Here is a 27,409-nt window from a genome sequence, read left to right as displayed (position 1 = left end):
GCCGGGTGTGTGGGGGCAAGGGTGGCCTTGCCGGGGCTGAGGGGCCGTGGCGACTCAATGGTGGCTCCCAGTGGCTTCGGGCCAGCTGCTGTCGGGCAGGAGGGCCGGCCCGGGCTGCGGCCGGGCTGCGCCTAGCGCCGCGTGGGCGGGCAGGGCCGATGCCCAAGGGACCGCGGGCCCCGGGCCCTGAAGCCTCTGGGGCCACGTCCCTGTGAGCGACGTGCGGGATCTTGGGCGGGGCGCCGAGCGCCCAAGGGTTTGCTGGGTCACGGCCGCCCTGGGCTGGGAGGTGGTCGCCAAACCCTCCGCCGCCGCCCGATACCCGAGACCTCCGTTCCCCCTGCCTGGGCGGGCGAGGGGGCCCTGCCGGGGCGGGCCGGCCGCCAGGCTGGCGTTAAGGCGCCAGCGCCAGCGAAACTGCTCCTCAAGAGGCCGCCCGCGGCCCCCGCCCCCGTCTACGGCCATACCACCCTGAACGCGCCCGATCTCGTCTGATCTCGGAAGCTAAGCAGGGTCGGGCCTGGTTAGTACTTGGATGGGAGACCGCCTGGGAATACCGGGTGCTGTAGGCTTTTTGCCTGCCGCTCCGCCCGCCTTCTCCTTTACTCGCCCGCGGCGGGGGGGCCGCCGGCTCCGCCCCCGCCGAGCCCCGCTGCAGGCAGTAGTCAAGGTGGTTTGCCTGCCCGAGCAGGAAGCTTGGGCGATGGCAGAAGCGGGAAGAAACTCTTGAGCACAGGTTCTTGGGATCCACGGAGCAGCGCATGCACATGCGATGGCTGCCTACACAGCTGGCTTGCTTGTCTGTGGGGAAAGGCGAGATGGGTCAGGGCCTGGGTTCCTGAGGGGCTGAGAATCAAGGCAGGGATAGAAGAAAGGGGACAGGCCCACATCCCCTGAACCCACGCCGGCGCCCACTCACCTTTGTGGAAAATACGATTGAAAAGTGCCCGCAAGAATCTCTTCAGATGCCTCCAGAGTTGAGGGAAGAAGGGGAGGGGGGAGGCCGGGAGCAGGGTGAGCCCTGAAATCCAACCCTTGTCCGGTCACACCCCAGCAGCCCTCCCACCTCAGCCCCTTCAAGACCCCAGGGCTCCCCCAACCGCGCTGCACAGATCCTGCCCTGACCATAGTCACCACGTTGATCCCCACGTTGAGCAAGATGAAGCTGACCGGGATCAGAAGAATTGAGTATCCTTGCTCCTGGCATTTCCTGGGGATGGGGCCAGTGAACGGCTCGGCTCGGTAGTAGTTTCGCTCACCCATGGCCGTTGGTCCCAGGACTGCCTGGGCCCTCTGCCCTCCAGTTTTAACTGGGAGCCAGACTGGGTCATAATGGGGCAGGGGGTGAGGTCACAGTGAGGGAGGGGGATGAAAAGGAGGGCCCAGAGTGGCATTCCCTGGTAACCAGGGTCAGGTAAGCTGAGCCTGGACAGTCAAACAGGGCCCGGTGGCCGGCATACATCCCCTCGAGCGGTCATTCATTCGCTCACCGCCCGCTGACTCACTTGTTCAAATGACACATTGCGTCTCTTGGCCCCTCTTGAGGCTAGGAAGACCTTGGCCTCAGAGGCCTGCTGAAGGCCTGGCTGGAGTCCAGAGCCTCAGCCTTCTTCATGCCCTTCACTGGGCCTGGAGCTGGACCTGCCCAGATGTGGAACCTCCCAGTTTGGAAGCAACTTCTTGTATGAGGCTCTCTGTGGACAGGGACAGCTGAGACACAGAGGAGGTGCCCAGAGACCAGGGGTTTGGAGTCTGCAGCTGCAGATGTACTTAGTGCATGGTATAGGACCAGGAGGGGCCTGCTGGCAGAACTGTGGCCACTAAACCAAAGGGACCCTCAGGCCAAGAAGGGGACACTGGCTTCTTATTGCAGGAAGCCAAGCGCAGGGACCCAGGCTGGCAGAAGGAGTGGCGCTTCCAAGCCACAGACCACCAATGTTTCCTGGACTCTGGCGCTCTTTATTCCTCTCTCCATGCCCTGCCGCCCCCTGCCCCTGCCCCCATTTGCTGCTGGTACGTTCATTTTCCCAGTCTGGCTCCCGTGCAGAGAGGGCCTGGAGGCCGAGGTGGAAGGTAGCAGCGAGTCGGCCCGCGCTTGGCCCTCCTGCGGTTGCCGCTTCAGCACCAGACTGTCATACACCTGGTAGTTGGCATTGCCTCCCGGGTTCCGGCTGAGTGGCATGAAGGTGGGCGGGGGTGGAGGGTGCTCGGTAGCCTGGACGTCGGGCAGGAGGTGAGAGGGGCGGAGGAGCAGCGCTGAGCTGGGAGCCGGCGCCCGCTGGTGCGAGGCCTCGGCCAGTACCGTGAGGGAGGCGGAGGTGGCCACAGGGCGCCGCAAGGGCAGGATCTCAGCCCATTCGGCCGCCGGGTGCCGCACCTCGTGGGGATCGCGGGAGTAATCCAAGTGTCCCGTGGAGGGATGCAGGCTGCGGTTGCACTCGCTGCGAGCACAGCTGGGGAGGCTACGTCTGTGGGCCGGTGGGGTGTCGCGCTACCAGGCTTCGGGCCCGTAGCCCCGAGGCACCAGAGCGGATGGAGGCTCAGAGCCCTCCACACCCAGACTCCGCCATGGGCCCAGTTGCCGTCCTTTCGGCCCGCGAGCCCCTCGACCTGCACCTGGCCGCCCCCACCGGCGCCCAGCCCCGGTGCCGCCACCTGTGTGCCGGTGTGTCCCTCCACAGCTCCCTGCGACAAAAGCCCCCCCCCACACCGCCCCTCTGGCGTGTCACCGCGGCCGGGTGCGGGAGCGGGATCGAGGGCAGGGGCCGCTTCCCCGGTCCTGCCGGCCACCAGGGGCGGGGTCCTGAGCTCGGCGGGGGGTGTGGGGGCAAGGGTGGCCTTGCTGGGGCTGAGGGGCCGTGGCGACTCAATGGTGGCTCCCAGTGGCTTCGGGCAGCTGCTGTCGGGCAGGAGGGCCGGCCCGGGCTGCGGCCGGGCTGCGCCTAGCGCCGCGTGGGCGGGCAGGGCCGATGCCCAAGGGACCGCGGGCCCCGGGCCATGAAGCCTCCGGGGCCACGTCCCTGTGAGCGACGTGCGGGATCTTGGGCGGGGCGCCAAGCGCCCAAGGGTTTGCTGGGTCACGGCCGCCCTGAGCTGGGAGGTGGTCTCCAAACCCTCCGCCGCCGCCCGATACCCGAGACCTCCGTTCCCGCTGCCTGGGCGGGCGAGGGGGCCCTGCCGGGGCGGGCCGGCCGCCAGGCCGGCGTTAAGGCGCCAGCGCCAGCGAAACTGGGCCTCAAGAGGCCGCCCGCAGCCCCCGCCCCCGTCTACGGCCATACCACCCTGAACGCGCCCGATCTCGTCTGATCTCGGAAGCTAAGCAGGGTCGGGCCTGGTTAGTACTTGGATGGGAGACCGCCTGGGAATACCGGGTGCTGTAGGCTTTTTGCCTGCCGCTCCGCCCGCCTTCTCCTTTACTCGCCCGCGGCGGGGGCCGCCGGCTCCGCCCCCGCCGGGCCCCGCTGCAGGCCCCACCTCCTCAGGCCCCTCCCACCACGGCGCGCGACGGCGGGGGCGCTCCCCGCCGGCCCGGCCGGCCAGGCGGCCAGAAGGCGGCCCTGGAAGGCAGCCGCACCCCAGACGCTCCCGGGGTGGCCGGCCCGGACCCAGACTCCGCCGCCGGCCCAGCTGCCGTCCTTTCGGCCCGCGAGCCCCTCGACCTGCACCTGGCCGCCCCCACCGGCGCCCAGCCCCGGCGCCGCCACCTGTGTGCCTGTGTGTCCCTCCACAGCTCCCTCCGACAAAAGCCCCCCCCCACCCCGCCCCTCTGGCGTGTCACCGCGGCCGGGTGCGGGAGCGGGATCGAGGGCAGGGGCCGCTTGCCCGGGCCTGCCGGCCACCAGGGGCGGGGTCCTGAGCTCGGCGGGGGGTGTGGGGGCAAGGGTGGCCTTGCCGGGGCTGAGGGGCCGTGGCGACTCAATGGTGGCTCCCAGTGGCTTCGGGCCAGCTGCTGTCGGGCAGGAGGGCCGGCCCGGGCTGCGGCCGGGCTGAGCCTAGCGCCGCGTGGGCGGGCAGGGCCGATGCCCAAGGGACCGCGGGCCCCGGGCCCTGAAGCCTCTGGGGCCACGTCCCTGTGAGCGACGTGCGGGATCTTGGGCGGGGCGCCAAGCGCCCAAGGGTTTGCTGGGTCACGGCCGCCCTGGGCTGGGAGGTGGTCGCCAAACCCTCCGCCGCCGCCCGATACCCGAGACCTCCGTTCCCCCTGCCTGGGCGGGCGAGGGGGCCCTGCCGGGGCGGGCCGGCCGCCAGGCTGGCGTTAAGGCGCCAGCGCCAGCGAAACTGCTCCTCAAGAGGCCGCCCGCGGCCCCCGCCCCCGTCTACGGCCATACCACCCTGAACGCGCCCGATCTCGTCTGATCTCGGAAGCTAAGCAGGGTCGGGCCTGGTTAGTACTTGGATGGGAGACCGCCTGGGAATACCGGGTGCTGTAGGCTTTTTGCCTGCCGCTCCGCCCGCCTTCTCCTTTACTCGCCCGCGGCGGGGGGGCCGCCGGCTCCGCCCCCGCCGAGCCCCGCTGCAGGCAGTAGTCAAGGTGGTTTGCCTGCCCGAGCAGGAAGCTTGGGCGATGGCAGAAGCGGGAAGAAACTCTTGAGCACAGGTTCTTGGGATCCACGGAGCAGCGCATGCACATGCGATGGCTGCCTACACAGCTGGCTTGCTTGTCTGTGGGGAAAGGCGAGATGGGTCAGGGCCTGGGTTCCTGAGGGGCTGAGAATCAAGGCAGGGATAGAAGAAAGGGGACAGGCCCACATCCCCTGAACCCACGCCGGCGCCCACTCACCTTTGTGGAAAATACGATTGAAAAGTGCCCGCAAGAATCTCTTCAGATGCCTCCAGAGTTGAGGGAAGAAGGGGAGGGGGGAGGCCGGGAGCAGGGTGAGCCCTGAAATCCAACCCTTGTCCGGTCACACCCCAGCAGCCCTCCCACCTCAGCCCCTTCAAGACCCCAGGGCTCCCCCAACCGCGCTGCACAGATCCTGCCCTGACCATAGTCACCACGTTGATCCCCACGTTGAGCAAGATGAAGCTGACCGGGATCAGAAGAATTGAGTATCCTTGCTCCTGGCATTTCCTGGGGATGGGGCCAGTGAACGGCTCGGCTCGGTAGTAGTTTCGCTCACCCATGGCCGTTGGTCCCAGGACTGCCTGGGCCCTCTGCCCTCCAGTTTTAACTGGGAGCCAGACTGGGTCATAATGGGGCAGGGGGTGAGGTCACAGTGAGGGAGGGGGATGAAAAGGTGGGCCCAGAGTGGCATTCCCTGGTAACCAGGGTCAGGTAAGCTGAGCCTGGACAGTCAAACAGGGCCCGGTGGCCGGCATACATCCCCTCGAGCGGTCATTCATTCGCTCACCGCCCGCTGACTCACTTGTTCAAATGACACATTGCGTCTCTTGGCCCCTCTTGAGACTAGGAAGACCTTGGCCTCAGAGGCCTGCTGAAGGCCTGGCTGGAGTCCAGAGCCTCAGCCTTCTTCATGCCCTTCACTGGGCCTGGAGCTGGACCTGCCCAGATGTGGAACCTCCCAGTTTGGAAGCAACTTCTTGTATGAGGCTCTCTGTGGACAGGGACAGCTGAGACACAGAGGAGGTGCCCAGAGACCAGGGGTTTGGAGTCTGCAGCTGCAGATGTACTTAGTGCATGGTATAGGACCAGGAGGGGCCTGCTGGCAGAACTGTGGCCACTAAACCAAAGGGACCCTCAGGCCAAGAAGGGGACACTGGCTTCTTATTGCAGGAAGCCAAGCGCAGGGACCCAGGCTGGCAGAAGGAGTGGCGCTTCCAAGCCACAGACCACCAATGTTTCCTGGACTCTGGCGCTCTTTATTCCTCTCTCCATGCCCTGCCGCCCCCTGCCCCTGCCCCCATTTGCTGCTGGTACGTTCATTTTCCCAGTCTGGCTCCCGTGCAGAGAGGGCCTGGAGGCCGAGGTGGAAGGTAGCAGCGAGTCGGCCCGCGCTTGGCCCTCCTGCGGTTGCCGCTTCAGCACCAGACTGTCATACACCTGGTAGTTGGCATTGCCTCCCGGGTTCCGGCTGAGTGGCATGAAGGTGGGCGGGGGTGGAGGGTGCTCGGTAGCCTGGACGTCGGGCAGGAGGTGAGAGGGGCGGAGGAGCAGCGCTGAGCTGGGAGCCGGCGCCCGCTGGTGCGAGGCCTCGGCCAGTACCGTGAGGGAGGCGGAGGTGGCCACAGGGCGCCGCAAGGGCAGGATCTCAGCCCATTCGGCCGCCGGGTGCCGCACCTCGTGGGGATCGCGGGAGTAATCCAAGTGTCCCGTGGAGGGATGCAGGCTGCGGTTGCACTCGCTGCGAGCACAGCTGGGGAGGCTACGTCTGTGGGCCGGTGGGGTGTCGCGCTACCAGGCTTCGGGCCCGTAGCCCCGAGGCACCAGAGCGGATGGAGGCTCAGAGCCCTCCACACCCAGACTCCGCCATGGGCCCAGTTGCCGTCCTTTCGGCCCGCGAGCCCCTCGACCTGCACCTGGCCGCCCCCACCGGCGCCCAGCCCCGGTGCCGCCACCTGTGTGCCGGTGTGTCCCTCCACAGCTCCCTGCGACAAAAGCCCCCCCCCACACCGCCCCTCTGGCGTGTCACCGCGGCCGGGTGCGGGAGCGGGATCGAGGGCAGGGGCCGCTTCCCCGGTCCTGCCGGCCACCAGGGGCGGGGTCCTGAGCTCGGCGGGGGGTGTGGGGGCAAGGGTGGCCTTGCTGGGGCTGAGGGGCCGTGGCGACTCAATGGTGGCTCCCAGTGGCTTCGGGCAGCTGCTGTCGGGCAGGAGGGCCGGCCCGGGCTGCGGCCGGGCTGCGCCTAGCGCCGCGTGGGCGGGCAGGGCCGATGCCCAAGGGACCGCGGGCCCCGGGCCATGAAGCCTCCGGGGCCACGTCCCTGTGAGCGACGTGCGGGATCTTGGGCGGGGCGCCAAGCGCCCAAGGGTTTGCTGGGTCACGGCCGCCCTGGGCTGGGAGGTGGTCTCCAAACCCTCCGCCGCCGCCCGATACCCGAGACCTCCGTTCCCGCTGCCTGGGCGGGCGAGGGGGCCCTGCCGGGGCGGGCCGGCCGCCAGGCCGGCGTTAAGGCGCCAGCGCCAGCGAAACTGGGCCTCAAGAGGCCGCCCGCAGCCCCCGCCCCCGTCTACGGCCATACCACCCTGAACGCGCCCGATCTCGTCTGATCTCGGAAGCTAAGCAGGGTCGGGCCTGGTTAGTACTTGGATGGGAGACCGCCTGGGAATACCGGGTGCTGTAGGCTTTTTGCCTGCCGCTCCGCCCGCCTTCTCCTTTACTCGCCCGCGGCGGGGGCCGCCGGCTCCGCCCCCGCCGGGCCCCGCTGCAGGCCCCACCTCCTCAGGCCCCTCCCACCACGGCGCGCGCCGGCGGGGGCGCTCCCCGCCGGCCCGGCCGGCCAGGCGGCCAGAAGGCGGCCCTGGAAGGCAGCCGCACCCCAGACGCTCCCGGGGTGGCCGGCCCGGACCCAGACTCCGCCGCCGGCCCAGCTGCCGTCCTTTCGGCCCGCGAGCCCCTCGACCTGCACCTGGCCGCCCCCACCGGCGCCCAGCCCCGGCGCCGCCACCTGTGTGCCTGTGTGTCCCTCCACAGCTCCCTCCGACAAAAGCCCCCCCCCACCCCGCCCCTCTGGCGTGTCACCGCGGCCGGGTGCGGGAGCGGGATCGAGGGCAGGGGCCGCTTGCCCGGGCCTGCCGGCCACCAGGGGCGGGGTCCTGAGCTCGGCGGGGGGTGTGGGGGCAAGGGTGGCCTTGCCGGGGCTGAGGGGCCGTGGCGACTCAATGGTGGCTCCCAGTGGCTTCGGGCCAGCTGCTGTCGGGCAGGAGGGCCGGCCCGGGCTGCGGCCGGGCTGCGCCTAGCGCCGCGTGGGCGGGCAGGGCCGATGCCCAAGGGACCGCGGGCCCCGGGCCCTGAAGCCTCTGGGGCCACGTCCCTGTGAGCGACGTGCGGGATCTTGGGCGGGGCGCCAAGCGCCCAAGGGTTTGCTGGGTCACGGCCGCCCTGGGCTGGGAGGTGGTCGCCAAACCCTCCGCCGCCGCCCGATACCCGAGACCTCCGTTCCCCCTGCCTGGGCGGGCGAGGGGGCCCTGCCGGGGCGGGCCGGCCGCCAGGCTGGCGTTAAGGCGCCAGCGCCAGCGAAACTGCTCCTCAAGAGGCCGCCCGCGGCCCCCAACCCCGTCTACGGCCATACCACCCTGAACGCGCCCGATCTCGTCTGATCTCGGAAGCTAAGCAGGGTCGGGCCTGGTTAGTACTTGGATGGGAGACCGCCTGGGAATACCGGGTGCTGTAGGCTTTTTGCCTGCCGCTCCGCCCGCCTTCTCCTTTACTCGCCCGCGGCGGGGGGGCCGCCGGCTCCGCCCCCGCCGAGCCCCGCTGCAGGCAGTAGTCAAGGTGGTTTGCCTGCCCGAGCAGGAAGCTTGGGCGATGGCAGAAGCGGGAAGAAACTCTTGAGCACAGGTTCTTGGGATCCACGGAGCAGCGCATGCACATGCGATGGCTGCCTACACAGCTGGCTTGCTTGTCTTGTGGGGAAAGGCGAGATGGGTCAGGGCCTGGGTTCCTGAGGGGCTGAGAATCAAGGCAGGGATAGAAGAAAGGGGACAGGCCCACATCCCCTGAACCCACGCCGGCGCCCACTCACCTTTGTGGAAAATACGATTGAAAAGTGCCCGCAAGAATCTCTTCAGATGCCTCCAGAGTTGAGGGAAGAAGGGGAGGGGGGAGGCCGGGAGCAGGGTGAGCCCTGAAATCCAACCCTTGTCCGGTCACACCCCAGCAGCCCTCCCACCTCAGCCCCTTCAAGACCCCAGGGCTCCCCCAACCGCGCTGCACAGATCCTGCCCTGACCATAGTCACCACGTTGATCCCCACGTTGAGCAAGATGAAGCTGACCGGGATCAGAAGAATTGAGTATCCTTGCTCCTGGCATTTCCTGGGGATGGGGCCAGTGAACGGCTCGGCTCGGTAGTAGTTTCGCTCACCCATGGCCGTTGGTCCCAGGACTGCCTGGGCCCTCTGCCCTCCAGTTTTAACTGGGAGCCAGACTGGGTCATAATGGGGCAGGGGGTGAGGTCACAGTGAGGGAGGGGGATGAAAAGGTGGGCCCAGAGTGGCATTCCCTGGTAACCAGGGTCAGGTAAGCTGAGCCTGGACAGTCAAACAGGGCCCGGTGGCCGGCATACATCCCCTCGAGCGGTCATTCATTCGCTCACCGCCCGCTGACTCACTTGTTCAAATGACACATTGCGTCTCTTGGCCCCTCTTGAGACTAGGAAGACCTTGGCCTCAGAGGCCTGCTGAAGGCCTGGCTGGAGTCCAGAGCCTCAGCCTTCTTCATGCCCTTCACTGGGCCTGGAGCTGGACCTGCCCAGATGTGGAACCTCCCAGTTTGGAAGCAACTTCTTGTATGAGGCTCTCTGTGGACAGGGACAGCTGAGACACAGAGGAGGTGCCCAGAGACCAGGGGTTTGGAGTCTGCAGCTGCAGATGTACTTAGTGCATGGTATAGGACCAGGAGGGGCCTGCTGGCAGAACTGTGGCCACTAAACCAAAGGGACCCTCAGGCCAAGAAGGGGACACTGGCTTCTTATTGCAGGAAGCCAAGCGCAGGGACCCAGGCTGGCAGAAGGAGTGGCGCTTCCAAGCCACAGACCACCAATGTTTCCTGGACTCTGGCGCTCTTTATTCCTCTCTCCATGCCCTGCCGCCCCCTGCCCCTGCCCCCATTTGCTGCTGGTACGTTCATTTTCCCAGTCTGGCTCCCGTGCAGAGAGGGCCTGGAGGCCGAGGTGGAAGGTAGCAGCGAGTCGGCCCGCGCTTGGCCCTCCTGCGGTTGCCGCTTCAGCACCAGACTGTCATACACCTGGTAGTTGGCATTGCCTCCCGGGTTCCGGCTGAGTGGCATGAAGGTGGGCGGGGGTGGAGGGTGCTCGGTAGCCTGGACGTCGGGCAGGAGGTGAGAGGGGCGGAGGAGCAGCGCTGAGCTGGGAGCCGGCGCCCGCTGGTGCGAGGCCTCGGCCAGTACCGTGAGGGAGGCGGAGGTGGCCACAGGGCGCCGCAAGGGCAGGATCTCAGCCCATTCGGCCGCCGGGTGCCGCACCTCGTGGGGATCGCGGGAGTAATCCAAGTGTCCCGTGGAGGGATGCAGGCTGCGGTTGCACTCGCTGCGAGCACAGCTGGGGAGGCTACGTCTGTGGGCCGGTGGGGTGTCGCGCTACCAGGCTTCGGGCCCGTAGCCCCGAGGCACCAGAGCGGATGGAGGCTCAGAGCCCTCCACACCCAGACTCCGCCATGGGCCCAGTTGCCGTCCTTTCGGCCCGCGAGCCCCTCGACCTGCACCTGGCCGCCCCCACCGGCGCCCAGCCCCGGTGCCGCCACCTGTGTGCCGGTGTGTCCCTCCACAGCTCCCTGCGACAAAAGCCCCCCCCCACACCGCCCCTCTGGCGTGTCACCGCGGCCGGGTGCGGGAGCGGGATCGAGGGCAGGGGCCGCTTCCCCGGTCCTGCCGGCCACCAGGGGCGGGGTCCTGAGCTCGGCGGGGGGTGTGGGGGCAAGGGTGGCCTTGCTGGGGCTGAGGGGCCGTGGCGACTCAATGGTGGCTCCCAGTGGCTTCGGGCAGCTGCTGTCGGGCAGGAGGGCCGGCCCGGGCTGCGGCCGGGCTGCGCCTAGCGCCGCGTGGGCGGGCAGGGCCGATGCCCAAGGGACCGCGGGCCCCGGGCCATGAAGCCTCCGGGGCCACGTCCCTGTGAGCGACGTGCGGGATCTTGGGCGGGGCGCCAAGCGCCCAAGGGTTTGCTGGGTCACGGCCGCCCTGAGCTGGGAGGTGGTCTCCAAACCCTCCGCCGCCGCCCGATACCCGAGACCTCCGTTCCCGCTGCCTGGGCGGGCGAGGGGGCCCTGCCGGGGCGGGCCGGCCGCCAGGCCGGCGTTAAGGCGCCAGCGCCAGCGAAACTGGGCCTCAAGAGGCCGCCCGCAGCCCCCGCCCCCGTCTACGGCCATACCACCCTGAACGCGCCCGATCTCGTCTGATCTCGGAAGCTAAGCAGGGTCGGGCCTGGTTAGTACTTGGATGGGAGACCGCCTGGGAATACCGGGTGCTGTAGGCTTTTTGCCTGCCGCTCCGCCCGCCTTCTCCTTTACTCGCCCGCGGCGGGGGCCGCCGGCTCCGCCCCCGCCGGGCCCCGCTGCAGGCCCCACCTCCTCAGGCCCCTCCCACCACGGCGCGCGCCGGCGGGGGCGCTCCCCGCCGGCCCGGCCGGCCAGGCGGCCAGAAGGCGGCCCTGGAAGGCAGCCGCACCCCAGACGCTCCCGGGGTGGCCGGCCCGGACCCAGACTCCGCCGCCGGCCCAGCTGCCGTCCTTTCGGCCCGCGAGCCCCTCGACCTGCACCTGGCCGCCCCCACCGGCGCCCAGCCCCGGCGCCGCCACCTGTGTGCCTGTGTGTCCCTCCACAGCTCCCTCCGACAAAAGCCCCCCCCCACCCCGCCCCTCTGGCGTGTCACCGCGGCCGGGTGCGGGAGCGGGATCGAGGGCAGGGGCCGCTTGCCCGGGCCTGCCGGCCACCAGGGGCGGGGTCCTGAGCTCGGCGGGGGGTGTGGGGGCAAGGGTGGCCTTGCCGGGGCTGAGGGGCCGTGGCGACTCAATGGTGGCTCCCAGTGGCTTCGGGCCAGCTGCTGTCGGGCAGGAGGGCCGGCCCGGGCTGCGGCCGGGCTGCGCCTAGCGCCGCGTGGGCGGGCAGGGCCGATGCCCAAGGGACCGCGGGCCCCGGGCCCTGAAGCCTCTGGGGCCACGTCCCTGTGAGCGACGTGCGGGATCTTGGGCGGGGCGCCGAGCGCCCAAGGGTTTGCTGGGTCACGGCCGCCCTGGGCTGGGAGGTGGTCGCCAAACCCTCCGCCGCCGCCCGATACCCGAGACCTCCGTTCCCCCTGCCTGGGCGGGCGAGGGGGCCCTGCCGGGGCGGGCCGGCCGCCAGGCTGGCGTTAAGGCGCCAGCGCCAGCGAAACTGCTCCTCAAGAGGCCGCCCGCGGCCCCCGCCCCCGTCTACGGCCATACCACCCTGAACGCGCCCGATCTCGTCTGATCTCGGAAGCTAAGCAGGGTCGGGCCTGGTTAGTACTTGGATGGGAGACCGCCTGGGAATACCGGGTGCTGTAGGCTTTTTGCCTGCCGCTCCGCCCGCCTTCTCCTTTACTCGCCCGCGGCGGGGGGGCCGCCGGCTCCGCCCCCGCCGAGCCCCGCTGCAGGCAGTAGTCAAGGTGGTTTGCCTGCCCGAGCAGGAAGCTTGGGCGATGGCAGAAGCGGGAAGAAACTCTTGAGCACAGGTTCTTGGGATCCACGGAGCAGCGCATGCACATGCGATGGCTGCCTACACAGCTGGCTTGCTTGTCTTGTGGGGAAAGGCGAGATGGGTCAGGGCCTGGGTTCCTGAGGGGCTGAGAATCAAGGCAGGGATAGAAGAAAGGGGACAGGCCCACATCCCCTGAACCCACGCCGGCGCCCACTCACCTTTGTGGAAAATACGATTGAAAAGTGCCCGCAAGAATCTCTTCAGATGCCTCCAGAGTTGAGGGAAGAAGGGGAGGGGGGAGGCCGGGAGCAGGGTGAGCCCTGAAATCCAACCCTTGTCCGGTCACACCCCAGCAGCCCTCCCACCTCAGCCCCTTCAAGACCCCAGGGCTCCCCCAACCGCGCTGCACAGATCCTGCCCTGACCATAGTCACCACGTTGATCCCCACGTTGAGCAAGATGAAGCTGACCGGGATCAGAAGAATTGAGTATCCTTGCTCCTGGCATTTCCTGGGGATGGGGCCAGTGAACGGCTCGGCTCGGTAGTAGTTTCGCTCACCCATGGCCGTTGGTCCCAGGACTGCCTGGGCCCTCTGCCCTCCAGTTTTAACTGGGAGCCAGACTGGGTCATAATGGGGCAGGGGGTGAGGTCACAGTGAGGGAGGGGGATGAAAAGGTGGGCCCAGAGTGGCATTCCCTGGTAACCAGGGTCAGGTAAGCTGAGCCTGGACAGTCAAACAGGGCCCGGTGGCCGGCATACATCCCCTCGAGCGGTCATTCATTCGCTCACCGCCCGCTGACTCACTTGTTCAAATGACACATTGCGTCTCTTGGCCCCTCTTGAGACTAGGAAGACCTTGGCCTCAGAGGCCTGCTGAAGGCCTGGCTGGAGTCCAGAGCCTCAGCCTTCTTCATGCCCTTCACTGGGCCTGGAGCTGGACCTGCCCAGATGTGGAACCTCCCAGTTTGGAAGCAACTTCTTGTATGAGGCTCTCTGTGGACAGGGACAGCTGAGACACAGAGGAGGTGCCCAGAGACCAGGGGTTTGGAGTCTGCAGCTGCAGATGTACTTAGTGCATGGTATAGGACCAGGAGGGGCCTGCTGGCAGAACTGTGGCCACTAAACCAAAGGGACCCTCAGGCCAAGAAGGGGACACTGGCTTCTTATTGCAGGAAGCCAAGCGCAGGGACCCAGGCTGGCAGAAGGAGTGGCGCTTCCAAGCCACAGACCACCAATGTTTCCTGGACTCTGGCGCTCTTTATTCCTCTCTCCATGCCCTGCCGCCCCCTGCCCCTGCCCCCATTTGCTGCTGGTACGTTCATTTTCCCAGTCTGGCTCCCGTGCAGAGAGGGCCTGGAGGCCGAGGTGGAAGGTAGCAGCGAGTCGGCCCGCGCTTGGCCCTCCTGCGGTTGCCGCTTCAGCACCAGACTGTCATACACCTGGTAGTTGGCATTGCCTCCCGGGTTCCGGCTGAGTGGCATGAAGGTGGGCGGGGGTGGAGGGTGCTCGGTAGCCTGGACGTCGGGCAGGAGGTGAGAGGGGCGGAGGAGCAGCGCTGAGCTGGGAGCCGGCGCCCGCTGGTGCGAGGCCTCGGCCAGTACCGTGAGGGAGGCGGAGGTGGCCACAGGGCGCCGCAAGGGCAGGATCTCAGCCCATTCGGCCGCCGGGTGCCGCACCTCGTGGGGATCGCGGGAGTAATCCAAGTGTCCCGTGGAGGGATGCAGGCTGCGGTTGCACTCGCTGCGAGCACAGCTGGGGAGGCTACGTCTGTGGGCCGGTGGGGTGTCGCGCTACCAGGCTTCGGGCCCGTAGCCCCGAGGCACCAGAGCGGATGGAGGCTCAGAGCCCTCCACACCCAGACTCCGCCATGGGCCCAGTTGCCGTCCTTTCGGCCCGCGAGCCCCTCGACCTGCACCTGGCCGCCCCCACCGGCGCCCAGCCCCGGTGCCGCCACCTGTGTGCCGGTGTGTCCCTCCACAGCTCCCTGCGACAAAAGCCCCCCCCCCACACCGCCCCTCTGGCGTGTCACCGCGGCCGGGTGCGGGAGCGGGATCGAGGGCAGGGGCCGCTTCCCCGGTCCTGCCGGCCACCAGGGGCGGGGTCCTGAGCTCGGCGGGGGGTGTGGGGGCAAGGGTGGCCTTGCTGGGGCTGAGGGGCCGTGGCGACTCAATGGTGGCTCCCAGTGGCTTCGGGCAGCTGCTGTCGGGCAGGAGGGCCGGCCCGGGCTGCGGCCGGGCTGCGCCTAGCGCCGCGTGGGCGGGCAGGGCCGATGCCCAAGGGACCGCGGGCCCCGGGCCATGAAGCCTCCGGGGCCACGTCCCTGTGAGCGACGTGCGGGATCTTGGGCGGGGCGCCAAGCGCCCAAGGGTTTGCTGGGTCACGGCCGCCCTGAGCTGGGAGGTGGTCTCCAAACCCTCCGCCGCCGCCCGATACCCGAGACCTCCGTTCCCCCTGCCTGGGCGGGCGAGGGGGCCCGGCCGGGGCGGGCCGGCCGCCAGGCCGGCGTTAAGGCGCCAGCGCCAGCGAAACTGGGCCTCAAGAGGCCGCCCGCAGCCCCCGCCCCCGTCTACGGCCATACCACCCTGAACGCGCCCGATCTCGTCTGATCTCGGAAGCTAAGCAGGGTCGGGCCTGGTTAGTACTTGGATGGGAGACCGCCTGGGAATACCGGGTGCTGTAGGCTTTTTGCCTGCCGCTCCGCCCGCCTTCTCCTTTACTCGCCCGCGGCGGGGGCCGCCGGCTCCGCCCCCGCCGGGCCCCGCTGCAGGCCCCACCTCCTCAGGCCCCTCCCACCACGGCGCGCGCCGGCGGGGGCGCTCCCCGCCGGCCCGGCCGGCCAGGCGGCCAGAAGGCGGCCCTGGAAGGCAGCCGCACCCCAGACGCTCCCGGGGTGGCCGGCCCGGACCCAGACTCCGCCGCCGGCCCAGCTGCCGTCCTTTCGGCCCGCGAGCCCCTCGACCTGCACCTGGCCGCCCCCACCGGCGCCCAGCCCCGGCGCCGCCACCTGTGTGCCTGTGTGTCCCTCCACAGCTCCCTCCGACAAAAGCCCCCCCCCACCCCGCCCCTCTGGCGTGTCACCGCGGCCGGGTGCGGGAGCGGGATCGAGGGCAGGGGCCGCTTGCCCGGGCCTGCCGGCCACCAGGGGCGGGGTCCTGAGCTCGGCGGGGGGTGTGGGGGCAAGGGTGGCCTTGCCGGGGCTGAGGGGCCGTGGCGACTCAATGGTGGCTCCCAGTGGCTTCGGGCCAGCTGCTGTCGGGCAGGAGGGCCGGCCCGGGCTGCGGCCGGGCTGCGCCTAGCGCCGCGTGGGCGGGCAGGGCCGATGCCCAAGGGACCGCGGGCCCCGGGCCCTGAAGCCTCTGGGGCCACGTCCCTGTGAGCGACGTGCGGGATCTTGGGCGGGGCGCCAAGCGCCCAAGGGTTTGCTGGGTCACGGCCGCCCTGGGCTGGGAGGTGGTCGCCAAACCCTCCGCCGCCGCCCGATACCCGAGACCTCCGTTCCCCCTGCCTGGGCGGGCGAGGGGGCCCTGCCGGGGCGGGCCGGCCGCCAGGCTGGCGTTAAGGCGCCAGCGCCAGCGAAACTGCTCCTCAAGAGGCCGCCCGCGGCCCCCGCCCCCGTCTACGGCCATACCACCCTGAACGCGCCCGATCTCGTCTGATCTCGGAAGCTAAGCAGGGTCGGGCCTGGTTAGTACTTGGATGGGAGACCGCCTGGGAATACCGGGTGCTGTAGGCTTTTTGCCTGCCGCTCCGCCCGCCTTCTCCTTTACTCGCCCGCGGCGGGGGGGCCGCCGGCTCCGCCCCCGCCGAGCCCCGCTGCAGGCAGTAGTCAAGGTGGTTTGCCTGCCCGAGCAGGAAGCTTGGGCGATGGCAGAAGCGGGAAGAAACTCTTGAGCACAGGTTCTTGGGATCCACGGAGCAGCGCATGCACATGCGATGGCTGCCTACACAGCTGGCTTGCTTGTCTTGTGGGGAAAGGCGAGATGGGTCAGGGCCTGGGTTCCTGAGGGGCTGAGAATCAAGGCAGGGATAGAAGAAAGGGGACAGGCCCACATCCCCTGAACCCACGCCGGCGCCCACTCACCTTTGTGGAAAATACGATTGAAAAGTGCCCGCAAGAATCTCTTCAGATGCCTCCAGAGTTGAGGGAAGAAGGGGAGGGGGGAGGCCGGGAGCAGGGTGAGCCCTGAAATCCAACCCTTGTCCGGTCACACCCCAGCAGCCCTCCCACCTCAGCCCCTTCAAGACCCCAGGGCTCCCCCAACCGCGCTGCACAGATCCTGCCCTGACCATAGTCACCACGTTGATCCCCACGTTGAGCAAGATGAAGCTGACCGGGATCAGAAGAATTGAGTATCCTTGCTCCTGGCATTTCCTGGGGATGGGGCCAGTGAACGGCTCGGCTCGGTAGTAGTTTCGCTCACCCATGGCCGTTGGTCCCAGGACTGCCTGGGCCCTCTGCCCTCCAGTTTTAACTGGGAGCCAGACTGGGTCATAATGGGGCAGGGGGTGAGGTCACAGTGAGGGAGGGGGATGAAAAGGAGGGCCCAGAGTGGCATTCCCTGGTAACCAGGGTCAGGTAAGCTGAGCCTGGACAGTCAAACAGGGCCCGGTGGCCGGCATACATCCCCTCGAGCGGTCATTCATTCGCTCACCGCCCGCTGACTCACTTGTTCAAATGACACATTGCGTCTCTTGGCCCCTCTTGAGGCTAGGAAGACCTTGGCCTCAGAGGCCTGCTGAAGGCCTGGCTGGAGTCCAGAGCCTCAGCCTTCTTCATGCCCTTCACTGGGCCTGGAGCTGGACCTGCCCAGATGTGGAACCTCCCAGTTTGGAAGCAACTTCTTGTATGAGGCTCTCTGTGGACAGGGACAGCTGAGACACAGAGGAGGTGCCCAGAGACCAGGGGTTTGGAGTCTGCAGCTGCAGATGTACTTAGTGCATGGTATAGGACCAGGAGGGGCCTGCTGGCAGAACTGTGGCCACTAAACCAAAGGGACCCTCAGGCCAAGAAGGGGACACTGGCTTCTTATTGCAGGAAGCCAAGCGCAGGGACCCAGGCTGGCAGAAGGAGTGGCGCTTCCAAGCCACAGACCACCAATGTTTCCTGGACTCTGGCGCTCTTTATTCCTCTCTCCATGCCCTGCCGCCCCCTGCCCCTGCCCCCATTTGCTGCTGGTACGTTCATTTTCCCAGTCTGGCTCCCGTGCAGAGAGGGCCTGGAGGCCGAGGTGGAAGGTAGCAGCGAGTCGGCCCGCGCTTGGCCCTCCTGCGGTTGCCGCTTCAGCACCAGACTGTCATACACCTGGTAGTTGGCATTGCCTCCCGGGTTCCGGCTGAGTGGCATGAAGGTGGGCGGGGGTGGAGGGTGCTCGGTAGCCTGGACGTCGGGCAGGAGGTGAGAGGGGCGGAGGAGCAGCGCTGAGCTGGGAGCCGGCGCCCGCTGGTGCGAGGCCTCGGCCAGTACCGTGAGGGAGGCGGAGGTGGCCACAGGGCGCCGCAAGGGCAGGATCTCAGCCCATTCGGCCGCCGGGTGCCGCACCTCGTGGGGATCGCGGGAGTAATCCAAGTGTCCCGTGGAGGGATGCAGGCTGCGGTTGCACTCGCTGCGAGCACAGCTGGGGAGGCTACGTCTGTGGGCCGGTGGGGTGTCGCGCTACCAGGCTTCGGGCCCGTAGCCCCGAGGCACCAGAGCGGATGGAGGCTCAGAGCCCTCCACACCCAGACTCCGCCATGGGCCCAGTTGCCGTCCTTTCGGCCCGCGAGCCCCTCGACCTGCACCTGGCCGCCCCCACCGGCGCCCAGCCCCGGTGCCGCCACCTGTGTGCCGGTGTGTCCCTCCACAGCTCCCTGCGACAAAAGCCCCCCCCCACACCGCCCCTCTGGCGTGTCACCGCGGCCGGGTGCGGGAGCGGGATCGAGGGCAGGGGCCGCTTCCCCGGTCCTGCCGGCCACCAGGGGCGGGGTCCTGAGCTCGGCGGGGGGTGTGGGGGCAAGGGTGGCCTTGCTGGGGCTGAGGGGCCGTGGCGACTCAATGGTGGCTCCCAGTGGCTTCGGGCAGCTGCTGTCGGGCAGGAGGGCCGGCCCGGGCTGCGGCCGGGCTGCGCCTAGCGCCGCGTGGGCGGGCAGGGCCGATGCCCAAGGGACCGCGGGCCCCGGGCCATGAAGCCTCCGGGGCCACGTCCCTGTGAGCGACGTGCGGGATCTTGGGCGGGGCGCCAAGCGCCCAAGGGTTTGCTGGGTCACGGCCGCCCTGGGCTGGGAGGTGGTCGCCAAACCCTCCGCCGCCGCCCGATACCCGAGACCTCCGTTCCCGCTGCCTGGGCGGGCGAGGGGGCCCGGCCGGGGCGGGCCGGCCGCCAGGCCGGCGTTAAGGCGCCAGCGCCAGCGAAACTGGGCCTCAAGAGGCCGCCCGCAGCCCCCGCCCCCGTCTACGGCCATACCACCCTGAACGCGCCCGATCTCGTCTGATCTCGGAAGCTAAGCAGGGTCGGGCCTGGTTAGTACTTGGATGGGAGACCGCCTGGGAATACCGGGTGCTGTAGGCTTTTTGCCTGCCGCTCCGCCCGCCTTCTCCTTTACTCGCCCGCGGCGGGGGCCGCCGGCTCCGCCCCCGCCGGGCCCCGCTGCAGGCCCCACCTCCTCAGGCCCCTCCCACCACGGCGCGCGCCGGCGGGGGCGCTCCCCGCCGGCCCGGCCGGCCAGGCGGCCAGAAGGCGGCCCTGGAAGGCAGCCGCACCCCAGACGCTCCCGGGGTGGCCGGCCCGGACCCAGACTCCGCCGCCGGCCCAGCTGCCGTCCTTTCGGCCCGCGAGCCCCTCGACCTGCACCTGGCCGCCCCCACCGGCGCCCAGCCCCGGCGCCGCCACCTGTGTGCCTGTGTGTCCCTCCACAGCTCCCTCCGACAAAAGCCCCCCCCCACCCCGCCCCTCTGGCGTGTCACCGCGGCCGGGTGCGGGAGCGGGATCGAGGGCAGGGGCCGCTTGCCCGGGCCTGCCGGCCACCAGGGGCGGGGTCCTGAGCTCGGCGGGGGGTGTGGGGGCAAGGGTGGCCTTGCCGGGGCTGAGGGGCCGTGGCGACTCAATGGTGGCTCCCAGTGGCTTCGGGCCAGCTGCTGTCGGGCAGGAGGGCCGGCCCGGGCTGCGGCCGGGCTGCGCCTAGCGCCGCGTGGGCGGGCAGGGCCGATGCCCAAGGGACCGCGGGCCCCGGGCCCTGAAGCCTCTGGGGCCACGTCCCTGTGAGCGACGTGCGGGATCTTGGGCGGGGCGCCAAGCGCCCAAGGGTTTGCTGGGTCACGGCCGCCCTGGGCTGGGAGGTGGTCGCCAAACCCTCCGCCGCCGCCCGATACCCGAGACCTCCGTTCCCCCTGCCTGGGCGGGCGAGGGGGCCCTGCCGGGGCGGGCCGGCCGCCAGGCTGGCGTTAAGGCGCCAGCGCCAGCGAAACTGCTCCTCAAGAGGCCGCCCGCGGCCCCCGCCCCCGTCTACGGCCATACCACCCTGAACGCGCCCGATCTCGTCTGATCTCGGAAGCTAAGCAGGGTCGGGCCTGGTTAGTACTTGGATGGGAGACCGCCTGGGAATACCGGGTGCTGTAGGCTTTTTGCCTGCCGCTCCGCCCGCCTTCTCCTTTACTCGCCCGCGGCGGGGGGGCCGCCGGCTCCGCCCCCGCCGAGCCCCGCTGCAGGCAGTAGTCAAGGTGGTTTGCCTGCCCGAGCAGGAAGCTTGGGCGATGGCAGAAGCGGGAAGAAACTCTTGAGCACAGGTTCTTGGGATCCACGGAGCAGCGCATGCACATGCGATGGCTGCCTACACAGCTGGCTTGCTTGTCTGTGGGGAAAGGCGAGATGGGTCAGGGCCTGGGTTCCTGAGGGGCTGAGAATCAAGGCAGGGATAGAAGAAAGGGGACAGGCCCACATCCCCTGAACCCACGCCGGCGCCCACTCACCTTTGTGGAAAATACGATTGAAAAGTGCCCGCAAGAATCTCTTCAGATGCCTCCAGAGTTGAGGGAAGAAGGGGAGGGGGGAGGCCGGGAGCAGGGTGAGCCCTGAAATCCAACCCTTGTCCGGTCACACCCCAGCAGCCCTCCCACCTCAGCCCCTTCAAGACCCCAGGGCTCCCCCAACCGCGCTGCACAGATCCTGCCCTGACCATAGTCACCACGTTGATCCCCACGTTGAGCAAGATGAAGCTGACCGGGATCAGAAGAATTGAGTATCCTTGCTCCTGGCATTTCCTGGGGATGGGGCCAGTGAACGGCTCGGCTCGGTAGTAGTTTCGCTCACCCATGGCCGTTGGTCCCAGGACTGCCTGGGCCCTCTGCCCTCCAGTTTTAACTGGGAGCCAGACTGGGTCATAATGGGGCAGGGGGTGAGGTCACAGTGAGGGAGGGGGATGAAAAGGAGGGCCCAGAGTGGCATTCCCTGGTAACCAGGGTCAGGTAAGCTGAGCCTGGACAGTCAAACAGGGCCCGGTGGCCGGCATACATCCCCTCGAGCGGTCATTCATTCGCTCACCGCCCGCTGACTCACTTGTTCAAATGACACATTGCGTCTCTTGGCCCCTCTTGAGGCTAGGAAGACCTTGGCCTCAGAGGCCTGCTGAAGGCCTGGCTGGAGTCCAGAGCCTCAGCCTTCTTCATGCCCTTCACTGGGCCTGGAGCTGGACCTGCCCAGATGTGGAACCTCCCAGTTTGGAAGCAACTTCTTGTATGAGGCTCTCTGTGGACAGGGACAGCTGAGACACAGAGGAGGTGCCCAGAGACCAGGGGTTTGGAGTCTGCAGCTGCAGATGTACTTAGTGCATGGTATAGGACCAGGAGGGGCCTGCTGGCAGAACTGTGGCCACTAAACCAAAGGGACCCTCAGGCCAAGAAGGGGACACTGGCTTCTTATTGCAGGAAGCCAAGCGCAGGGACCCAGGCTGGCAGAAGGAGTGGCGCTTCCAAGCCACAGACCACCAATGTTTCCTGGACTCTGGCGCTCTTTATTCCTCTCTCCATGCCCTGCCGCCCCCTGCCCCTGCCCCCATTTGCTGCTGGTACGTTCATTTTCCCAGTCTGGCTCCCGTGCAGAGAGGGCCTGGAGGCCGAGGTGGAAGGTAGCAGCGAGTCGGCCCGCGCTTGGCCCTCCTGCGGTTGCCGCTTCAGCACCAGACTGTCATACACCTGGTAGTTGGCATTGCCTCCCGGGTTCCGGCTGAGTGGCATGAAGGTGGGCGGGGGTGGAGGGTGCTCGGTAGCCTGGACGTCGGGCAGGAGGTGAGAGGGGCGGAGGAGCAGCGCTGAGCTGGGAGCCGGCGCCCGCTGGTGCGAGGCCTCGGCCAGTACCGTGAGGGAGGCGGAGGTGGCCACAGGGCGCCGCAAGGGCAGGATCTCAGCCCATTCGGCCGCCGGGTGCCGCACCTCGTGGGGATCGCGGGAGTAATCCAAGTGTCCCGTGGAGGGATGCAGGCTGCGGTTGCACTCGCTGCGAGCACAGCTGGGGAGGCTACGTCTGTGGGCCGGTGGGGTGTCGCGCTACCAGGCTTCGGGCCCGTAGCCCCGAGGCACCAGAGCGGATGGAGGCTCAGAGCCCTCCACACCCAGACTCCGCCATGGGCCCAGTTGCCGTCCTTTCGGCCCGCGAGCCCCTCGACCTGCACCTGGCCGCCCCCACCGGCGCCCAGCCCCGGTGCCGCCACCTGTGTGCCGGTGTGTCCCTCCACAGCTCCCTGCGACAAAAGCCCCCCCCCACACCGCCCCTCTGGCGTGTCACCGCGGCCGGGTGCGGGAGCGGGATCGAGGGCAGGGGCCGCTTCCCCGGTCCTGCCGGCCACCAGGGGCGGGGTCCTGAGCTCGGCGGGGGGTGTGGGGGCAAGGGTGGCCTTGCTGGGGCTGAGGGGCCGTGGCGACTCAATGGTGGCTCCCAGTGGCTTCGGGCAGCTGCTGTCGGGCAGGAGGGCCGGCCCGGGCTGCGGCCGGGCTGCGCCTAGCGCCGCGTGGGCGGGCAGGGCCGATGCCCAAGGGACCGCGGGCCCCGGGCCATGAAGCCTCCGGGGCCACGTCCCTGTGAGCGACGTGCGGGATCTTGGGCGGGGCGCCAAGCGCCCAAGGGTTTGCTGGGTCACGGCCGCCCTGGGCTGGGAGGTGGTCGCCAAACCCTCCGCCGCCGCCCGATACCCGAGACCTCCGTTCCCGCTGCCTGGGCGGGCGAGGGGGCCCGGCCGGGGCGGGCCGGCCGCCAGGCCGGCGTTAAGGCGCCAGCGCCAGCGAAACTGGGCCTCAAGAGGCCGCCCGCAGCCCCCGCCCCCGTCTACGGCCATACCACCCTGAACGCGCCCGATCTCGTCTGATCTCGGAAGCTAAGCAGGGTCGGGCCTGGTTAGTACTTGGATGGGAGACCGCCTGGGAATACCGGGTGCTGTAGGCTTTTTGCCTGCCGCTCCGCCCGCCTTCTCCTTTACTCGCCCGCGGCGGGGGCCGCCGGCTCCGCCCCCGCCGGGCCCCGCTGCAGGCCCCACCTCCTCAGGCCCCTCCCACCACGGCGCGCGACGGCGGGGGCGCTCCCCGCCGGCCCGGCCGGCCAGGCGGCCAGAAGGCGGCCCTGGAAGGCAGCCGCACCCCAGACGCTCCCGGGGTGGCCGGCCCGGACCCAGACTCCGCCGCCGGCCCAGCTGCCGTCCTTTCGGCCCGCGAGCCCCTCGACCTGCACCTGGCCGCCCCCACCGGCGCCCAGCCCCGGCGCCGCCACCTGTGTGCCTGTGTGTCCCTCCACAGCTCCCTCCAACAAAAGCCCCCCCCCACCCCGCCCCTCTGGCGTGTCACCGCGGCCGGGTGCGGGAGCGGGATCGAGGGCAGGGGCCGCTTGCCCGGGCCTGCCGGCCACCAGGGGCGGGGTCCTGAGCTCGGCGGGGGGTGTGGGGGCAAGGGTGGCCTTGCCGGGGCTGAGGGGCCGTGGCGACTCAATGGTGGCTCCCAGTGGCTTCGGGCCAGCTGCTGTCGGGCAGGAGGGCCGGCCCGGGCTGCGGCCGGGCTGAGCCTAGCGCCGCGTGGGCGGGCAGGGCCGATGCCCAAGGGACCGCGGGCCCCGGGCCCTGAAGCCTCTGGGGCCACGTCCCTGTGAGCGACGTGCGGGATCTTGGGCGGGGCGCCAAGCGCCCAAGGGTTTGCTGGGTCACGGCCGCCCTGGGCTGGGAGGTGGTCGCCAAACCCTCCGCCGCCGCCCGATACCCGAGACCTCCGTTCCCCCTGCCTGGGCGGGCGAGGGGGCCCTGCCGGGGCGGGCCGGCCGCCAGGCTGGCGTTAAGGCGCCAGCGCCAGCGAAACTGCTCCTCAAGAGGCCGCCCGCGGCCCCCGCCCCCGTCTACGGCCATACCACCCTGAACGCGCCCGATCTCGTCTGATCTCGGAAGCTAAGCAGGGTCGGGCCTGGTTAGTACTTGGATGGGAGACCGCCTGGGAATACCGGGTGCTGTAGGCTTTTTGCCTGCCGCTCCGCCCGCCTTCTCCTTTACTCGCCCGCGGCGGGGGGGCCGCCGGCTCCGCCCCCGCCGAGCCCCGCTGCAGGCAGTAGTCAAGGTGGTTTGCCTGCCCGAGCAGGAAGCTTGGGCGATGGCAGAAGCGGGAAGAAACTCTTGAGCACAGGTTCTTGGGATCCACGGAGCAGCGCATGCACATGCGATGGCTGCCTACACAGCTGGCTTGCTTGTCTGTGGGGAAAGGCGAGATGGGTCAGGGCCTGGGTTCCTGAGGGGCTGAGAATCAAGGCAGGGATAGAAGAAAGGGGACAGGCCCACATCCCCTGAACCCACGCCGGCGCCCACTCACCTTTGTGGAAAATACGATTGAAAAGTGCCCGCAAGAATCTCTTCAGATGCCTCCAGAGTTGAGGGAAGAAGGGGAGGGGGGAGGCCGGGAGCAGGGTGAGCCCTGAAATCCAACCCTTGTCCGGTCACACCCCAGCAGCCCTCCCACCTCAGCCCCTTCAAGACCCCAGGGCTCCCCCAACCGCGCTGCACAGATCCTGCCCTGACCATAGTCACCACGTTGATCCCCACGTTGAGCAAGATGAAGCTGACCGGGATCAGAAGAATTGAGTATCCTTGCTCCTGGCATTTCCTGGGGATGGGGCCAGTGAACGGCTCGGCTCGGTAGTAGTTTCGCTCACCCATGGCCGTTGGTCCCAGGACTGCCTGGGCCCTCTGCCCTCCAGTTTTAACTGGGAGCCAGACTGGGTCATAATGGGGCAGGGGGTGAGGTCACAGTGAGGGAGGGGGATGAAAAGGTGGGCCCAGAGTGGCATTCCCTGGTAACCAGGGTCAGGTAAGCTGAGCCTGGACAGTCAAACAGGGCCCGGTGGCCGGCATACATCCCCTCGAGCGGTCATTCATTCGCTCACCGCCCGCTGACTCACTTGTTCAAATGACACATTGCGTCTCTTGGCCCCTCTTGAGACTAGGAAGACCTTGGCCTCAGAGGCCTGCTGAAGGCCTGGCTGGAGTCCAGAGCCTCAGCCTTCTTCATGCCCTTCACTGGGCCTGGAGCTGGACCTGCCCAGATGTGGAACCTCCCAGTTTGGAAGCAACTTCTTGTATGAGGCTCTCTGTGGACAGGGACAGCTGAGACACAGAGGAGGTGCCCAGAGACCAGGGGTTTGGAGTCTGCAGCTGCAGATGTACTTAGTGCATGGTATAGGACCAGGAGGGGCCTGCTGGCAGAACTGTGGCCACTAAACCAAAGGGACCCTCAGGCCAAGAAGGGGACACTGGCTTCTTATTGCAGGAAGCCAAGCGCAGGGACCCAGGCTGGCAGAAGGAGTGGCGCTTCCAAGCCACAGACCACCAATGTTTCCTGGACTCTGGCGCTCTTTATTCCTCTCTCCATGCCCTGCCGCCCCCTGCCCCTGCCCCCATTTGCTGCTGGTACGTTCATTTTCCCAGTCTGGCTCCCGTGCAGAGAGGGCCTGGAGGCCGAGGTGGAAGGTAGCAGCGAGTCGGCCCGCGCTTGGCCCTCCTGCGGTTGCCGCTTCAGCACCAGACTGTCATACACCTGGTAGTTGGCATTGCCTCCCGGGTTCCGGCTGAGTGGCATGAAGGTGGGCGGGGGTGGAGGGTGCTCGGTAGCCTGGACGTCGGGCAGGAGGTGAGAGGGGCGGAGGAGCAGCGCTGAGCTGGGAGCCGGCGCCCGCTGGTGCGAGGCCTCGGCCAGTACCGTGAGGGAGGCGGAGGTGGCCACAGGGCGCCGCAAGGGCAGGATCTCAGCCCATTCGGCCGCCGGGTGCCGCACCTCGTGGGGATCGCGGGAGTAATCCAAGTGTCCCGTGGAGGGATGCAGGCTGCGGTTGCACTCGCTGCGAGCACAGCTGGGGAGGCTACGTCTGTGGGCCGGTGGGGTGTCGCGCTACCAGGCTTCGGGCCCGTAGCCCCGAGGCACCAGAGCGGATGGAGGCTCAGAGCCCTCCACACCCAGACTCCGCCATGGGCCCAGTTGCCGTCCTTTCGGCCCGCGAGCCCCTCGACCTGCACCTGGCCGCCCCCACCGGCGCCCAGCCCCGGTGCCGCCACCTGTGTGCCGGTGTGTCCCTCCACAGCTCCCTGCGACAAAAGCCCCCCCCCCACACCGCCCCTCTGGCGTGTCACCGCGGCCGGGTGCGGGAGCGGGATCGAGGGCAGGGGCCGCTTCCCCGGTCCTGCCGGCCACCAGGGGCGGGGTCCTGAGCTCGGCGGGGGGTGTGGGGGCAAGGGTGGCCTTGCTGGGGCTGAGGGGCCGTGGCGACTCAATGGTGGCTCCCAGTGGCTTCGGGCAGCTGCTGTCGGGCAGGAGGGCCGGCCCGGGCTGCGGCCGGGCTGCGCCTAGCGCCGCGTGGGCGGGCAGGGCCGATGCCCAAGGGACCGCGGGCCCCGGGCCATGAAGCCTCCGGGGCCACGTCCCTGTGAGCGACGTGCGGGATCTTGGGCGGGGCGCCAAGCGCCCAAGGGTTTGCTGGGTCACGGCCGCCCTGAGCTGGGAGGTGGTCTCCAAACCCTCCGCCGCCGCCCGATACCCGAGACCTCCGTTCCCGCTGCCTGGGCGGGCGAGGGGGCCCTGCCGGGGCGGGCCGGCCGCCAGGCCGGCGTTAAGGCGCCAGCGCCAGCGAAACTGGGCCTCAAGAGGCCGCCCGCAGCCCCCGCCCCCGTCTACGGCCATACCACCCTGAACGCGCCCGATCTCGTCTGATCTCGGAAGCTAAGCAGGGTCGGGCCTGGTTAGTACTTGGATGGGAGACCGCCTGGGAATACCGGGTGCTGTAGGCTTTTTGCCTGCCGCTCCGCCCGCCTTCTCCTTTACTCGCCCGCGGCGGGGGCCGCCGGCTCCGCCCCCGCCGGGCCCCGCTGCAGGCCCCACCTCCTCAGGCCCCTCCCACCACGGCGCGCGCCGGCGGGGGCGCTCCCCGCCGGCCCGGCCGGCCAGGCGGCCAGAAGGCGGCCCTGGAAGGCAGCCGCACCCCAGACGCTCCCGGGGTGGCCGGCCCGGACCCAGACTCCGCCGCCGGCCCAGCTGCCGTCCTTTCGGCCCGCGAGCCCCTCGACCTGCACCTGGCCGCCCCCACCGGCGCCCAGCCCCGGCGCCGCCACCTGTGTGCCTGTGTGTCCCTCCACAGCTCCCTCCGACAAAAGCCCCCCCCCACCCCGCCCCTCTGGCGTGTCACCGCGGCCGGGTGCGGGAGCGGGATCGAGGGCAGGGGCCGCTTGCCCGGGCCTGCCGGCCACCAGGGGCGGGGTCCTGAGCTCGGCGGGGGGTGTGGGGGCAAGGGTGGCCTTGCCGGGGCTGAGGGGCCGTGGCGACTCAATGGTGGCTCCCAGTGGCTTCGGGCCAGCTGCTGTCGGGCAGGAGGGCCGGCCCGGGCTGCGGCCGGGCTGCGCCTAGCGCCGCGTGGGCGGGCAGGGCCGATGCCCAAGGGACCGCGGGCCCCGGGCCCTGAAGCCTCTGGGGCCACGTCCCTGTGAGCGACGTGCGGGATCTTGGGCGGGGCGCCGAGCGCCCAAGGGTTTGCTGGGTCACGGCCGCCCTGGGCTGGGAGGTGGTCGCCAAACCCTCCGCCGCCGCCCGATACCCGAGACCTCCGTTCCCCCTGCCTGGGCGGGCGAGGGGGCCCTGCCGGGGCGGGC

At 69.2% G+C, this 27,409-nt stretch overlaps 14 non-coding genes across 14 annotated transcripts; all 14 read left to right on the top strand.

The window, feature by feature from the left end:
• Window positions 1–453: 453 nt before the first annotated feature.
• Window positions 454–572, top strand: LOC132415588 (5S ribosomal RNA). Its single transcript, XR_009517311.1, has one exon. It is a non-coding gene; the product is annotated as a 5S ribosomal RNA (ribosomal RNA).
• Window positions 573–3,264: 2,692 nt separating this feature from the next.
• On the top strand, window positions 3,265–3,383 carry LOC132415577 (5S ribosomal RNA). Its single transcript, XR_009517304.1, has one exon. It is a non-coding gene; the product is annotated as a 5S ribosomal RNA (ribosomal RNA).
• A 931-nt stretch (window positions 3,384–4,314) lies between these two features.
• Window positions 4,315–4,433, top strand: LOC132415566 (5S ribosomal RNA). The gene has a single exon (XR_009517293.1). It is a non-coding gene; the product is annotated as a 5S ribosomal RNA (ribosomal RNA).
• A 2,692-nt stretch (window positions 4,434–7,125) lies between these two features.
• LOC132415555 (5S ribosomal RNA) lies at window positions 7,126–7,244 on the top strand. Its single transcript, XR_009517285.1, has one exon. It is a non-coding gene; the product is annotated as a 5S ribosomal RNA (ribosomal RNA).
• A 931-nt stretch (window positions 7,245–8,175) lies between these two features.
• On the top strand, window positions 8,176–8,294 carry LOC132415543 (5S ribosomal RNA). Its single transcript, XR_009517274.1, has one exon. It is a non-coding gene; the product is annotated as a 5S ribosomal RNA (ribosomal RNA).
• A 2,693-nt stretch (window positions 8,295–10,987) lies between these two features.
• On the top strand, window positions 10,988–11,106 carry LOC132415532 (5S ribosomal RNA). Its single transcript, XR_009517263.1, has one exon. It is a non-coding gene; the product is annotated as a 5S ribosomal RNA (ribosomal RNA).
• A 931-nt stretch (window positions 11,107–12,037) lies between these two features.
• On the top strand, window positions 12,038–12,156 carry LOC132415521 (5S ribosomal RNA). Its single transcript, XR_009517252.1, has one exon. It is a non-coding gene; the product is annotated as a 5S ribosomal RNA (ribosomal RNA).
• A 2,694-nt stretch (window positions 12,157–14,850) lies between these two features.
• LOC132415509 (5S ribosomal RNA) lies at window positions 14,851–14,969 on the top strand. The gene has a single exon (XR_009517240.1). It is a non-coding gene; the product is annotated as a 5S ribosomal RNA (ribosomal RNA).
• Window positions 14,970–15,900: 931 nt separating this feature from the next.
• LOC132415496 (5S ribosomal RNA) lies at window positions 15,901–16,019 on the top strand. Its single transcript, XR_009517229.1, has one exon. It is a non-coding gene; the product is annotated as a 5S ribosomal RNA (ribosomal RNA).
• Window positions 16,020–18,712: 2,693 nt separating this feature from the next.
• LOC132415485 (5S ribosomal RNA) lies at window positions 18,713–18,831 on the top strand. The gene has a single exon (XR_009517218.1). It is a non-coding gene; the product is annotated as a 5S ribosomal RNA (ribosomal RNA).
• A 931-nt stretch (window positions 18,832–19,762) lies between these two features.
• LOC132415473 (5S ribosomal RNA) lies at window positions 19,763–19,881 on the top strand. Its single transcript, XR_009517207.1, has one exon. It is a non-coding gene; the product is annotated as a 5S ribosomal RNA (ribosomal RNA).
• A 2,692-nt stretch (window positions 19,882–22,573) lies between these two features.
• Window positions 22,574–22,692, top strand: LOC132415461 (5S ribosomal RNA). The gene has a single exon (XR_009517196.1). It is a non-coding gene; the product is annotated as a 5S ribosomal RNA (ribosomal RNA).
• A 931-nt stretch (window positions 22,693–23,623) lies between these two features.
• Window positions 23,624–23,742, top strand: LOC132415450 (5S ribosomal RNA). The gene has a single exon (XR_009517185.1). It is a non-coding gene; the product is annotated as a 5S ribosomal RNA (ribosomal RNA).
• Window positions 23,743–26,435: 2,693 nt separating this feature from the next.
• Window positions 26,436–26,554, top strand: LOC132415438 (5S ribosomal RNA). Its single transcript, XR_009517174.1, has one exon. It is a non-coding gene; the product is annotated as a 5S ribosomal RNA (ribosomal RNA).
• The last annotated feature ends 855 nt before the right edge of the window (window positions 26,555–27,409 follow it).

Source organism: Delphinus delphis, chromosome 19 (assembly GCF_949987515.2).
Source record: "Delphinus delphis chromosome 19, mDelDel1.2, whole genome shotgun sequence".
NCBI lineage: Eukaryota > Metazoa > Chordata > Mammalia > Artiodactyla > Delphinidae > Delphinus > Delphinus delphis.
The sequence above is the reverse complement of the archived record's forward strand: the minus strand, read 5'-3'. Positions and strand labels throughout refer to the sequence as shown.